At 31.4% G+C, this 16,691-nt stretch overlaps 1 protein-coding gene, 1 long non-coding RNA gene and 1 other non-coding gene across 3 annotated transcripts in view; 2 read left to right on the forward strand and 1 right to left on the reverse strand.

The window, feature by feature from the left end:
- The window catches only part of ft (cadherin-related tumor suppressor fat), a gene marked incomplete in the record, with an annotated part of 431,831 nt that overhangs the window by 283,828 nt on the left and 131,312 nt on the right, over positions 1-16,691 (forward strand).
- Positions 1-16,691, reverse strand: part of LOC136796042 (uncharacterized) — a 153,971-nt gene that overhangs the window by 9,986 nt on the left and 127,294 nt on the right. The window lies entirely within an intron of this gene.
- TRNAW-CCA (transfer RNA tryptophan (anticodon CCA)) lies at positions 4,695-4,766 on the forward strand. The gene has a single exon. It is a non-coding gene; the product is annotated as a tRNA-Trp (tRNA).

Consider the following 16,691-nt stretch of genomic DNA (forward strand, 5'->3'; position numbering starts at 1 on the left):
AAAAATAAAAATATAAAAATAAAAAACGTAAGTATAGGAGAGACGAGAATCCTGAGTGAGACACTGTCGATCTACTATTAAACGGCGAGTCCATTTCAAATTTTCCTTCTTACTCAACTGAAACAGGCTCGTATAAGGAAACTTCGTACACATCAATTCATCAAAATTGCTATCTTCATTAGCCACAAAATTATAAAATTGACCTAATATAACCCTGTAAATTCTACAATAGATTCTAGTATTTTCTCTAGTGTTCACTCTCTAGACCCTGCAAATGTTCAATAGATTCATTTTTTTTTTTTTCACATTCAATTTTCTTTCAATTAAATTACCCATAGTCCACTCATTAACCCAACCAACACATTCTAAACTGAAGTAGCGCCTGGCCTTTGGTTGAAGGTACACTACGTACAAGTTAGAATAGATCGACAACCTGTATGATAATCATTCTTTCTTCCGGAATTGGTAAGGTAGAGAGTAAACAAAAAACATGAGCCATAAAGATGAGGTCTATCAAGGTAGCTCTACGAAAAAACTAAATATGATCACATTTTTATAAATCAAATTAGGAAAATAAAATAGCCAAGAAATAAATGAGTAGCTCATAGCTAAATGACTGATGCTTTGAATGATTCATAAAATTAAATATTAATCGGGCTGAGGGTATGGCTACCGCCGGGCAAAGAAAAAGGAAATGGCATGAGCATTTTATGACTGGCTAGAGAGTAGTGATTTACGGCAGTCGCGCTCCTACCTCACGTCAGGAGTTTAACTGCACGCCCGCGCTTGATTAGATTTCCTCAGCAATGCCTTGCACAATAGAATAAATTCTAGGCTGTCTATCTGTGTCTTTTCTTTTCAATATCTTTTTTTGGAAACTGATCTGAAGGATGTGGAACCAGCGTCATACTTGACTCTATTCTTAGATTCGTCGTCAAGGACTTCGAAACAAACTAAAGTCAATTTGGTGGACGTACAACACTAAAACATCCAAGAATGAAAATCATTCATGAAAGTTTACAGATTTGTAGTCAGTCATGTTTATAGTGGCGTAAGCATAATTTTGGAAACCTGTGTCAGCAAAGTTTTGAGGCACTTAAAGCTTCTCACTAAGATTTTTAAGATCCAGAAGTATATTATACCTAATAAGACAATTTTAGTAGTTTACTGCACAGTTGAAAATAAAATAATCTAAAAATAACTTCTCTGATTATTCCAACCTACCATGGACCGAGCCTCGTGTTATTTCCCATCTTGTCTTCTGTGGTTTATGACCCACCATCTTTACCAATTTCCATAACAAAATGTATCATAAAGCATTCTAATCTTTTCTCGAAACTAGGGAAATTTAGTCCACCCCCATCTTGATTTTTTCGAAAGAGTTCCATACCAGAAGAATACCAAAACTAAATAGGTACCGTTATTTTTATGAACACTAATATACACACCAGCAAAACAATTATACCTTTAAAAAAAAAAATTAATACAATTTTTAATATTTTCCATTATTAGTCCTCTAGCCCGAGTTTAAATCTTTACTTCCATATATCTGTGGGTTACCCTTCATTAAAATGAAATTATTTGATTTCCTTATATTAAAAGACTTATAGCTCTATAATTTTTCATTTGAATTGTAATTTCACTAAAGATTATATTTTTAAGTAATTATTTGGTCGGAATAAACCTGACATTTATTTCAAAATAGGCAATATCTTTGTTTTGACAACAATTTTACAAACTTTTGAGGTATCTCACTTTGAATTATAGTTACAGACATATGGTTTATATTTGTAAGGTCTAGATTTGACCTATATCAATTGATCTGATTTTGATTCCCCATGTCACATACATAGGTATTTTCGACATTACAAAGTGAATAGAAAACCCATGATTTCAAAATTTGACAATACGCCACTTTTGCTTGGTACCAACGATATGATAAAGGATCTTGTCATTTTTATTGTATTTATTTTTTTGGTGTTTATGTGTAAGTTCGAAATTCTAGCTATGTACTACTACAGCTCGTAAAATACAATTGGCAGTTTCGTTGTGGCATATATGGATTCAATTATGTTATTTCAACATTAGTTCCATGTGTTCATTTCTTACTTATTATCACTTACATGTTCTAGCATAAATAGTGAGAACAGAGTACCTAGTGTATTGTAGAGGATAAAGCTCATGAAAAAATTGTTGCTTAGTTATTATACAAGAAAAATTGTGCGTTAGTCCATGAGTGAAGTTGAAACAAATAATAGGAAAGTGTTTTTGAGGAAGGCATTAATGAAGTTCTGTATCATTCGCTGTTTATTTTTCCTTCTACCGTCCTGAGATAAACGGACAACTAATAGGCAAGGAACAAATGTCTTCTCTCGAGAGTCAAATACATTCAATTATAGTGAATTCATAAGAAGCTTGTAGATACACGCACGCACCATAAATGATAATGAAGATTCCAGGATAATTATCTCATTGGAGGAGCCTCACACATATCCCTCTCGTAGTTTTCTTTTAATGAGAGCCAATACTCAAATAGCAGGCATAGCTACAGGCGATACCTAGTTATGGCTCTTTTACATATTTAATGTTAGCTCCAAGCCGAGTCAGAATTGTACCTTTCCCACAACCGGTTCTATCCGTCCCAACGCACAGCCGACCCTCTCAAATCTCATTCTTGAACGTAGAATTTCATTTGAAAAGCTACAAACTCTATACTACCGACGTCTCATAAGTAACTGAAGCTATCATCTCATACAGTGGAATCTAGGTAGTTTTAGACATTGCAGACAGAGCCGCCGTTAGGGGAGGAGCAGTACGTGGAAGTATCATCCTCCCTTATAATTTGAAAACTTGAAATGTTGGAAAATATGAGATTTAAAAATTTATTTCGGACTATGAAATTTGAAATAATATATTATCCAAAAATATTATTATACTCATGACTACTTATTAACATTATTTATAAAAGCTAGTTTCTGAAAAATAATTATGAAAAAAGTAAAATAAAGAGAATTCTCCCCAGTCTCATGTTAGCATGCACAAGCAGTGTCCTGTTAAGCTGTTAGGCTCAGTGGTATCTCAGCTTATTATCTCCAGCCACCTGATTTTTCCGTATTTTTTTTTTTTTTATTTAAAAATACTTTTTATTTATTGATAGATATTACAATCTGCCAAACAGTTGTGGGGAATAGGTTATAGTGATGAATGATCTCATACATACTAAAATAAAATAAAATAAATAAATTAATGAAAAAATTATCTTAAAATATATACAAACAGAAGAATAAACAAAATGAACATATTCAAATTATGCGTATGAAATAAAATAAAATAAAATAACATAATGATAAAATAATATAATCTATAGTTACATTTACACTCTAATGTACAATATTTACATAATCGACCTGATGATCCCTGAGCCCACTCTACCCCCCACGTGTGAGGGATAGAGCAGAGCTCAAAAGATCCCAGCTCATCCCTCTCGCCGCATCACTGGTAGTGAGCCAGTGGAGGCTGAGCAAGCGCGCTAAAGCCGCAAACACTCAACTTGAGAGGAAAATCTGACCATTGCCAGAACTCCAATAGTCTATTTTTATTTTAATAAGTCTCTTGGCCACTGCTCTTTCAACCTTCTAGGTGGGCTGTAGGAATGGGTGGAACTAGATAAGGTTTGAACCAAAGGATTAGGATGGTTGGAAAGGTTTATATGGATTTTTTCCGTTACTAACCTTATCTTGTTATTACAATTAAGGCTACTGATGTAGCACTGATATTCGTGTGTAAACATCACTAATTATTATCAATAATTCATTTTTTGTTCTCTTTTAGTAATTTAAGATTGATACTGTTTTGAATTATAGGGACTTCACTTAACTATCGAATTCCAGTCGTATCCAAAATACTTCATATAATCCCGAATGATCCTTACTTTTTCACAAATAAAATAATTCGTAATGACCTAAATGTTGCCGATTTGTCCAGAACCAGGCATCAATCCTTCCATAATAAAATCCATCACTCAGACTCAAACTCAATTGTTTCTAACCTTGATTCCCCTTCAGTTCCTGATAATCCTCCTAGGCATCTGAAAATAAGCCTCGAAACCTTCTATACTATAAATGTTAGTGGAGTTTTAATAATAGGTAGACTCTTCACAAGACTATCATGCCATTGAATCATAACTTACATCACATACAACTAATAAATGTGATGGTATTTTAATACAGTTGTGGATTTCAATAAATAAATTGGCTCGTTTTCCAGGAATTAATTCGATTTTACTTTGCACGGTGCAAACTTCAAAATGCAAAAATCCTGACAAACGTGTAAAATTATCATATGAAAAAAGTTAACATAAAAATATTAGAAAATTAAATAAAAACCAGTATTTTTGAGACTCGTTACCACCAACATATCAATACCCCGAGATGATCTATGATAAAATAAAGAAAACACTTCATTTAGAAGATATTTAATTTTTAAATAAAAAATAGATATAGATATAAAATCTGGCATGTCTATCAAATTGGTATCAATCTTCGCTTTAAAGAACTTTAATATTTTATTATTGAAAAATAAATGAATGAGAATAATTGACAAATGGAATATTAAAACCCAATTCTGTCATAGATATCAAGATTTTTTTTTATCGTCCAATACATTTTAAGTTGCAAATATACTGTCATTATCAAGATCTCGTGGCGCAACGGTAGCGCGTCTGACTCCAGATCAGAAGGTTGCGTGTTCAAATCACGTCGGGATCACAGAAACTTTTTCTTGAAATTTCAATAATATATTGGTATAATATTCTATAAAACCTGCGGTTTCGTTAACAAATAAAAAATCCGTAATAGATTGTTATTAATTTCTGCCATGCCAATTAAGACATCGTGTTAAGAGGTTAATTTTGTATCACTTGTATTGTAATAAAACAATTCTGATCGAGAAAAAAGTATATATGTAATTGTTACCTATAAAAACCGAATACAAAATAATAATCAATTTTAATGTCACAAAATCTGTTTTAGAACAATAGTTGTATGCCCTTAGTTGCTCACATAAGATGTTCGATATATTAGTTAATATGTCTTTTGGTAAAGTTAATGTGAGTTGTGCTCCATTTTGTCTACATATATTCGATATTGCATTTATTGTCTTGTAGATTGCCTGAATAGGCGAACGTCTACTGTGGGGTGTTGGCCTGTAGTTTCAAGACTCTAGGATTCGCGGTTAAATTTATCCTCTTTTATTCTCACAATTAATTTGTTATATGCTTGGTGTCTCTTAGGGTCTTACGGAGCTTTTGCTCAGGTATATTAAGAAATTAAATAATTGAAAAAATTATTTTTTTGGAAGCAAAAGAACAGGGGAAAACTTTTTTCCACCAATTATTATCAAAATAAATAATCAAAGCGTAATATTTATACTATTTTTTTTTGGAATGGTACCTATTTTGAACAACATTGTTTTTGATTAATATAGTTGTTAAAAAAATAAAGTCAGAATTAATTTTAATATTTTACATTAAGATATAGAGGAAGTGCGTTCTTAACACGCAATATTTCGTTACAGTAAATAAAGCATTCATATCACATAAATTATTCATTTCAATTGAGCATTGGACCGACTAAATTGATAACAGTTTGTCACTTTCAGAGCAGCAATAAATACATAAAATGCACTGATAAATTTTCAAATTCCAACTCCTACTAGTTAACTCAAATCAACTTTGAAAATTGAGTTATAACTCGACGAGGGAATTAATATCTACTCTAAAATTATATTTATAATTAATTGAGTGCAAGTCCTTAGCAATTGGAACGAAGGCTATAAAAGGACAAGTCACGGGCGAGATTTATTAGTTTATTTCAGAAGACACGGAAGGTTCAACTTGGCGCTCACCACAGGCTGTATAAAGAGACATAAAATATAAAAACTGGTTGCTGTAGTTTTATGTAAAGTTGCATAAATAAAGTGCATTCTGTTCTCTAATATTAATTGCATTAATTATAAGCTGTCAGCTGTGAAAACATGTGTATAACTTCCTCAGTTCTAATTATAAAATCCGATCCGTAATAAACAATGGGATATTATTTGCTAGCAATGAAGGACTTGTTCGATTTGGAAGCTAAATCAAATGTATGATTATTATTTAATAATAATACAGGACTCGGTAGCAAAGACATAAACATGAAAATGTCTTTAAAACAACGAAAGCTGCGTGTATATTTTTCTTCGAAAGTACGTGGTCATTTTTTTACAAAGATAAATTTTTATACAATAAGAAAGTGCTAAAATTTGTATTGCTGTGTGCTAAAGAATATCTTATCAAAAACGTATTTTTTTCTAAGATACTGAAGATTCTAATTCTCTTTGGCATTGTTATTTTTTCAAACTTTGACGGGGATGCATCCTGAAAGACTGAAAATTTGCATGCATAAATATTTTACTATGCATAAGTGTCTTTTGTATTATTTGTAAGGGTAAAAAGTCGAAAAATAAAAACAACTTTTGTTGGCTATAGTATAGCTAAAAATTTATTGAATTAAATCCCCTGAAAAAATATATTCCAAAAAGAAGTGATATCAACTAAAAACAACTGCGTTGTAAAAAATAAGGCAAAACATTAAGAAAATATAATGTTTATTCGAAGCTCCATACATTTAAAACTACCTACAACACTAGAAAATTTAATAGAATATTAATTAAAGTTGAGTAAATTTGCTGAAATAATGAGCCCTAATAAAGATGTTTACGCTCAATAGTTATCGAGATATATTTTTTTTAAAAGCAACATTTCATATCAAAAAATCAGTAGTTAGTCAATTTATTTTTGGAAATCAATATCTCAGCAATCATAAGACCTATAGATCCTAATTAGCACTCATACTAAAGATAGTTGAATGTCCTATAAAGTAGTTTATGACGTTTATTTTCGTAGAAGTAGTAATTTTCATGATATTTGTCAAAATAAATACAAAAATGTTGTTCGGACATTATTTATTCATGGAAAACACATCACAAGAACCATACAGATGTCTGTCAGCAATAGAATTAAAGAAAATGTATTATTCTATAAAGTAGTTAATGACACTTATCTTTCTATATGTAGTAGTTTTCATAATATTTGCTAAAATTAATTGATTTCTAGTTGTTTGACCAAAATTCGTATTAATTTGTAAAAAACATCTACCCATCTAAAATAACTCACTCCTCTTGGGCTCTTAGACCATTTTTGATATCATTCCTTCTTTATGGCTGCGCTGTTTTTGCGGCGAGGAAATTTTTATTACACAGTTGTTTTTAACGATTCTATAATTCAAACATATGAATCTCTTTCACTATTATGAGGTCTTATCTGTGGATGGCGTGAATTTTCATGATATGTATCTCAGAACATGAAATTTTTTTTTTAATAGCAATCTATTTCATTACTATTGCAATATATTTTATTATGACAACTGTAGAATAATATTTTATTAAATTTAAAAATAAATAATTTAGAATGTTCATAATTCTTAAACCAAAGAATAAAGTCCCTATTTGAAGTCATGAAAATCTTAAATTTTTTTTAAACTAGAAAGAGAAATTTATAAAGGAAGTTGTACAAATAAAAAGTTATTTTATAAATTTATGTTGTTAAATTGTAGTTATTTTTTAGATGATGGATAGATGAGATGGTAAAAAATATAGCCAGTATTTTGACTTTACTGATTAATTGAATTTAACTCATATGTAAGAAAATAGCGTACACTTTTTAAATTACAGATCCTAACCAAACAATTTTCACATTCTTTTATTCTCTACTACTTGAATTTCTTTAAAAATAATATATTCATTTTTATTCAGAATTCCTTCTCTGTAGTCTCTTTTAACAAAGTAATTTCATCCCCTAGATAATAATTGAATTACTAGGCAATCAATATTGATTTATTATAAAAAAAAAAATTAAATTTAGATTGAATGTTTTTATAAACTATTTATAATTAATATATGAATTACAAAAATATATGTACCGATTTATCTGAACATTGTTGCTGAGTTATTTAGCTATATTCGGGGGAGAGAATATCCTAAGATAAAAGTTAATTTCATGTCCTTCCAATTGTAATTTTTAAACTTTCCGGATTCAAGCTCACAGGTGGTATTCCAATATCAGCTGCAATAATTGAACCTCAGGGAAAAGTACTGGTACATGGAACCTACAGACAAAAAGTGGCAGTAAATCAGGAGCAGACAGGCTATGCAGATAGAACTAGGAGCTGGAAGTGTGTACACCAGAGAGGGCTACAAGACGTTCGCCCTGACATGGGACACTAGGGGAGGTGTGTAGGTCGTATGTCACAGCCAGTCTCTATCTTAATTGTGGGCTTGCACGCGACCACATTCCTACAGCTCTTCTTACCCTAGGTCTATATTTAGTCTAGCTAGGGGAGGAACCTGCTCTACCGAAAGAGTCTGCAGGAACGGAGATAAAGTAGTGAAGGTGGCCTTCCAGAAAAGAAAAGAAGAGAATGCATAAAAGTTGTTTCAGGCTGATTCCAATCAGTAAGCAGGAATATATTCGTTCATGATCATCAAAGAAATATAATTAATGTAATAATTTAGATAAAAACAACTGAAAGCTCCAGTGGAAAACGATGTTTTATCGAAATTAAGATCTGCAGCTTCTGTTGACCGGTGCTACGAAACGATATACCAAGCCCAGAGAGGGAGACACTACTAAAAATGGTATTTGTAAAGAATTAGCATAGCGAAAGAACCATAGATTTTGGCGGTCCTAAGAAATAACACTGGTGCACTTCAAAGGTTCCACCTGTTAACTATTACTAAAAGTTGTTACATTGGCAGTACTATGGTGGAATGCAAAAGGGGCACAAAAAATAAATAAAAATTATACAATAATTTTATAATATTTTTTATTAAACAAAATTAGCTTTAATATATTAATATAGGCCGTTATGGACAAATATTCTAAGGTGTAACCTAAACAACAAATAAAATGCCACGGCGCTGGTTCGATTCCAGACCCGCTGGAATCACTCACTTTTATTCAGGTCCTGCCCAAGAAATGAAAACATGACCTAGCCACTCTGGTTAAAATAGAGTGGTATCTCATAGGTTATCACTCCCGCCTACTCGAAATGGCTAGGATGAGGATTAGGTAGCTTCAAATTGCAAACTGAGGCAGTTTTATGGTGCATTTATACGTTAAAATCTTTCACCTGACAAAACAGACTTTACAATAATTCCTCACAGAAATATGTCCTGTTGTTCGCGTATCGCCAGTTAGGATGTTGATATACATAGACAAACTTAGAAAACAAAGTTCAAGATAATTACTGTGGCACATAGGTGCGTCAGTAACATAACTCAACACTTAACTGTACTTTCACATGCTGATCGTAAAGAACATCCATTGACTAAGTTCAATTTATTTTTTAATGAAAACACATAAACAAAAAAAGTAATATCTGAGTTGTAGTACATGAGGTCCTCTTCTTAATCGATAGAACAAAGACGGTCAAAAATTACAAGCGAGCCAGGTCACTTCAATCAGAGAGCATTCCATCTCGCCCGACATCGAGACCAGTCCAAGCCGGCAATTACATAAACACTGAGCAAAAGAAGCAAATCTACAGAACGTGATAGTATTTGCTAAGTGAGCTATAGTTTTCTCGAATTAGCGCCTCTGGAAGGAAAATTCATTAGCAATGCTAAAGACAAAGCAAATTACAATATAAGTGGTTAATTACAAGATGGACTCCATTGTTTCTCGGTCGTGACTTACCGAGCCAATATTATTGATTGTCCCTGGCTGGTTAATATTCATAGAGGGATCTACCACAAACCATTCTATCATTATTTATGTTTAAATAGCTTTTTAATGATATAAACATCGTATGTATCTAGAAATCAATTCAATCCTCTACCCCTCCCCTTGAAAAAAAAAAGGAAAAAGAAATTTACTACTTACAGTCAGTAATAGAATAGCTGTTGAATAATAATATATAGTAACTTAATGTCTAGAAAGGTTTTGTTCTTCATTCCTAAAAGCTCCAACACCTGATAACACATTGGTTGATAAAATCCTCCTGATCTTCCACGAATTATTTTATTTCAAGCATTTTGTTTTTCAAGCAATATACGCAATGTTTTGCCTGTCAAAAATATTTCCGATATCGAATTTCATTTCTTACATGTTTCAACAATTTTATTTTCTTAAAGAAATACAAACAAGGTAGCGATATAATTTTGAAATGAAACCTGTTACTCCAGAAAAAAAAAAAAAAGATTTATACTGGAGTAAATTGATTTCGTGACGAATAAGGAGGAATGAAACGGAAGTGGTTAGGGCTAGAGTGGAAACGCTGGTCAATTCTAGCAGGAAAATTTTTATATTGTAATAGGAGAGGAGGAGATTACAGTAAATCAATATTACCGGCACTACTTTTCAGATTATGTAAGATCCTTAAACCTCCTTCACTCCTATTACAATATTTTTAAAAAAATCCTAGTAGAATTGACTTAGGAAATGTCTATTCTGTTCTAATTATTATTATTATTATGGAACGAAAATTTTCTGCCTTAAGCTATGAGAGGGAATAGTAATAGCTTCTCTTTGTGGATGAGTGGATGAGATAGCGCCAAAAAATGGAATGATAAACGGGTTTTGGACGTTTAAATTAAAATATTTTGAAAATTAAAAATATGAGTTGCCTTGTATTTATTGTTGTTAGAGAATACACACAAGGGACAGCAATTATTTTGTCATATAGCCATGTTATCATCCTAAACACGTTTATATTATTAGAGTAAAATAGTTAAGAGAATTTTTAACGGTATGTTAAACTTAATCTAAACAATTAATAGATTTTCTACTAGATAAATCAATTTTAAGAATGATAAACCCACCACTATAAAGTACTACTAGAGGTGGTACAATTGATGCAGTATTGGCAAGACTTACTGAAAACATTCAATCAAATGTTGAAATTGATATTCATTATTATTTAAGCCTGAGTTACTAATACTACGAATGCTAAAGTAAATATTTTATTAATAAACATTATAATTAAAAAAATCATTATTTAATAATTATAAATAAATAAGAAAAGAAAATAAATAAATAAAACATTTGATATAAAAGCTATGTTGTTGTTTTTTTTGTAGGAATTAGAAATAATTTCGAAACTTATTCTTATTACTCATTTTCATGATAAATATCATCATTAATAAATTTACAGAAGTTTCACTTCTCCCGGCCAGCCCCGAGACTACTATATTTTCTTAAATGTAAACATTTGATATGAAAGATGTTCAGAATATTCGCACCAATCCACCAAACATCACGGGTCACGTGGGGATCGCTAGAAATGAACTTGCGGACATTGCAGCTAAACAAGCACTTGCTCTTCCAGGTCAGGGCGCGGCCATTCTGACACCCCAAGAAATAAGTCTTCCGATGAAAAACGAAATATCATCTAGTTGGCAAGCCATGTGGGATGAAAGCCCCCCAAGCAAATTAAAAACTATTAAAAAAATCATTAAACCATGGACCACATCAAACCTTTCCAATCGCAGGGAGGAGGTAGCTATTGCCAGATTGAGAATAGGTCATACAAGTTTAACTCAGACATATCTGATCAGTAAGCAGCTACCGCCAAAATGTCAATTCTGCAACAGTGTATTTACGATCAGTCACATATTTGAGGAATGTCTTTTTATTCCGCGAACTTGAGTAGATTGGGAGTAGGACCGAGTGTATCGGATGCTCTGAATGATCACCAGAAGAACGTGGAAATGGTTTTAGTTTTCTTAAAAAGGAATGGCCTTTTGAATAAGATTTAAACCAGAAAATCTGTTATACGTAATAAAAAATACCAAAAGAAGTAATTATTTAAAATTTTTTTCGTAATAATTTAAAGAGAAAAATAAAGTGAAATAGAATTATAAATATAAATGTAATAGAATTATAAAGGGCGAAACATGGGAGTTCATGACCTCAGGGTTTTTCGCCCTAAAGCCCCAGATAACAACAACCAACGCACATCAAATATTTTTATTGGCAAGCCTACCTTCTACGCCACAACCCCTGATGAAGATCTGAAACTAAGGTCGAAACGTCGGCATAAAATAAATAAATATGGTTTTGTTTATTTATGTTGTTCTTTGCTGACCGCACCCCCCGACAAACTTCTCCAATCATTAATTTTTATTGAACGTTGAAAGATCATCTGCGAAATGAATATCTGATAAGGTTGGAGGACACATTCGTATTATAAATTTCTTCCATCAGCATAGAAAAGTTTAATTATATCAGGAAATCTATACAAACAACTTTTTATTGTTTCCAAGTACTTCAACAAGACATACAAGACAAAAAAGGGATACAATAGTTGATGGATGTTTTATATTCAACCAATATCAAATTATGCAAGAACAGAACTGGAACTAACATTTTTTATTATTAATATATATTAAACAAATTACTTCTAGTTAATACAAGGGTAGTTTGGAGAAATAGATATCATAATAAACATTACATTACACGATTAGTTAGAATGTTAAAATAAAACAAGATTATTTTTTGTCAATTTTTTAAAGATTTCTGAAGGTAAATCAATTTTTAAGTTTTGATATTGTTAACTTCGTTTTTACAGTTACAAGAATAACATCATTTTAGTATTATTAGTCAAGATAATTGTAAAAGGAACTTTAAAATAACTTTGAAAATGATGGCAAGACTAATGAAAGAAGAAAATGTCTTAGATGTATTCATTCCATTAAATGTTTAATAATTTATTCTATAACCTTAAAAGGTACATTTTCAAACTAAGTTACCGATCTAAGAGTAAACCACATCAGCATTAATAACAAATACTTGAGGCTTCAAAAACAAAAAAAATGAAAGAGAGCAGTAGAGGCAAACAACAAGAAGGACCACGCTGCCGTGGGACATCGTAAACCCTTCTTGGAATAATAATTAATTACGTATTTAATTATCTTAGCCGGGTCGTAAAACCACGGCCTTCCATTACCACTGAGTACAGGGACCCAGACACCCCCGCGCTCCGGTATATACGATACTGCTTCCCCTGCACACAGCACTTACTGCCGCTTCAACTGACTCTTATATAATTTAGAAGATATTTTCTTAATTTGATAATAAGTATTAATGATATATTTAATCGAAAGGTAGTATTCAAGCAGAATATTTAATTGATTAATATTGGAAGATTATTGCAGCGCAACTTGTATAGTGATATAATGTATAGGAATGGATGGCAAATCGTTTCTAATCGAAAAACCAAATCAAATAATTTAAGAAATCAAATTTCAATTTCAAATATTCAAAAAAAAAAAAAAATTATTCCTGCACTCAACCCTGCTAAATGGGGAGAAACGACAGGGGGTAATACTAAATAATGTTTCTGGTGTTTGTAAAACGTTCCTTAACAACATACACACGCATACACATTAAATTCTTTGACAGTCTTCCTGCTTCCTTCAATCCAGTATTCCAGTCTATCACTCCATCCTCCCTTCCTGCGTGGTGGCAAGGCAGGAAAGGTTCCAAAAACCCTACTAACATCACCTCATAACTACATCTTCTGATGCACCCCCACCCCTCCCTCACACGTTTTTCTGACTGTTTTTCTTATTATTTCACCATTATCTATCGTCTTTATTAATTAATGTTTTTATTTTTATCTTATATGCGATACAACACGAGGAGGCCCCTCACCTCCGGACTTAAAATAGCTCCTTTTTTAGAATGCATAGCACATATATAACATTAAACATAACAGGTAACCTTAAAATACCAGAGGTAGTAAAAGGTAAGACACAACACGAATTACTTTTTCTTTTTCACAGTAATGCACTTACTAATTCACGTTTTATTTCTGTTTTAGAGGGTTCGGAAAAAAAAAAAAATTAAAAATAAATAAACCTTCCTTGACCGCCATTAGGACCACCTTCATACAATAAATTGATTAATTATAACAGTTCATGGTTGAGAAGATTAAAAAAATAAAACCGACTTCAATAAAGCACAAACTTTTAGGTATACATACTGAAGGTCAAATATTAAAAAAAAAAAAGCTACACTATATAATACAATTTTAAAGATTAAATTAAAGAAATATTTAAAGTGGTGAGGTGGAGTTCAATGAACTTTTTTTTATTCATTCAATTAAAAATCTAATCTTTAATGATGCAATATGTCGTATTTTTAAACCAGTTTTAATAGTATCTATACCAATTGGTTTCAGTAAAATAATATCAAATTCACGAACCAATTTTAACAACATTGATTTTAGTATTTTCATAAGTTGACCTAAGTAACTGACAATACTGTATATTAATGTATGTAAAAACAATGAATATTGATAAAACAAAAAAATAAAAATAAAACTTACATAGAATATAGGTCGTCGATGGAAATTTCCGAGAGAATTACATTTTTTTGCTTTCAAATGCTGAGATTTGAGACAGCAGCTAATTTTTGAGTTCGATATAAATTATTTATTTTATTTTTTTCTTAATGTCGTCCATTGCTTAATATAAAACAGGTGTGCTATCAAGGCTTCATTAGCTTAATATTGATTTAAAATATGCATACGATTCCATTGAGTCTGTAAAAGACTTTTTTTTATTGAGCTAGAAATACTAGAGATGATATTCAATAAGGGTTTTGATCTTCTGAATATCTTATAAAGAATGGAAAGGCGTCGATTATCAGTTTTATGTTATTTTCAAATATTCAAAGATCTGATTGGCTCTGAAGTTCTCTATTTCGATTAAGGAAGGAATACCCGAAAAGTTCGTTGCGAACGAGTTACCTTAGTAAGGATGTAAAAGTTCTAAGCACTCAGTAATGGTTAGGAAGGCTTAATTCGTCAGTTTTATGAAGATTTCAAAAAAGCTTACGATTCGAATGAAGTTATGAAGCTGTATGATTTTTGAATGAAAAATAAATTAGCCAATCCATCTTTACTGGATTGAATAGTTTCTTGCTCATTTAAAGCAAAGAAATTATTCAATCCAGTAAAGATGTAGATGTCCTAAACGTTTAAAAATTGATACAAAAAATTAATTCATATGTCTTATGTCAATTTAAAAACGCATACGATTCTACTCACTCCTACCTCATAAGCTGCATGATATTTTCATTGAGCAAAAAATACCAAATAAGTGACTCAATCAAATGAGGATGTTGTTGTTTCGTACATCAACATTTCATGAACAACTAAAAAGGCGTAGCTTATAAGTTTAATGTTGATATCAAAAAGGTTTAAGATTTGATTGACCCTCTGAAGCTGTTTAAAGAAGAAATATTCGAGAACATGGTTACGAAGGAGCTATCATGGTAAGGCTGTTAACATCCATTAAAGATTTAGTAATGATTAATAAAGGTTAAACTCGTCAGTTTTATGTAGATTTCAAAAAGCTTACGATTCTAGTACTCGAGAAGTCAATGCAGTGAGAATGTAACTGTCCTAATCGTTTAATAAATAATACAAAGGTAGTTCGTCAGTTTTATGTTGATTTAAAAGATACGATTCTACTAACCCAACCTCTTAAACTGATATTTTGATTTAGCAAGGAGAGTAACTAAAGATTTATGTTAATAAGGGATTCATATGTATTAAAAATCCAACATTCATTTGTAAATATGTTATTTTAGATTTAGAACTAGACAATAGCCTTTTCCAAATTTAAAGTGAATTATATATGTCTAGAGAGGGTATTAAAAAATTATAATTTAAAAATTTACAATCCGTATCCTCACACAAGACTGAAAAGACAGGAAACTGCACGCAGATTCCGACTATTACAGCACTTACTGGACAAACAGTCTAATCTTCCAACTCATGACAAAAGATTGATCTAGATGACTATAATAAGGTCCATCTGGACACACGAGTTGAGCTTTGGGGCTCCACTAAACCTTCGAATTCCTCTCGTATCCAATTCTTAAAATCCAAAATCCTTCGTAAAATTCTCAATGCTCCTTATTTTGTTAGTAATAAAACCATCCATAAAGACCTAAATGTTTCTTACGTAAAGGGTCTAGGCCAAACCCCTTCCATTATAAACTCCCTAACCACCCAAACCCACTAGTTTCTAACCTTGCTTCCTCTCCGATTCCTGGCAATCCTCCGAGGCGCTTGAAAAGAAGATGGCCTCGTGGCCTTATATTGTAAAACGTTTTTAGAGTTCTACTACTGGGTAGTTCCTCTACATGCTGTATCATAGCAGTATGATCTTACTTCAAATTTGCTTGTTGTATTTTATATACAGTTGTAAATGTCAATGAATAAATTTAAAAAAAAAAAAATTACAATCCGTATTTTCATTTAGTATAGGGTGGTCCATTTAGTATAAGTCAAAATTTCAAAATGTTCTAAAGGTTATAAAACATTTAACCTATTTTATGACAGTTTTGTTGTGTTTTTAAATATATTCTAAAAATGTATTTAGAAATGGAATTCATGGAATTTCTGTTGTACCTGGTGGTTAATTGGTGATTTGGCACTGTAAGAAATTTGACATTTATTAGCTGTTACTTAGGTAGAAATTATAGAAATTCAAGCAGAATATTTAATTGATTAATATTGGAAGATTATTGCAGCGCAACTTGTATAGTGATATAATGTATAGGAATGGATGGCAAATCGTTT

Source organism: Halyomorpha halys, unplaced genomic scaffold, assembly GCF_000696795.3.
Source record: "Halyomorpha halys isolate HHAL.00 unplaced genomic scaffold, Hhal_1.1 Scaffold7.1, whole genome shotgun sequence".
NCBI lineage: Eukaryota > Metazoa > Arthropoda > Insecta > Hemiptera > Pentatomidae > Halyomorpha > Halyomorpha halys.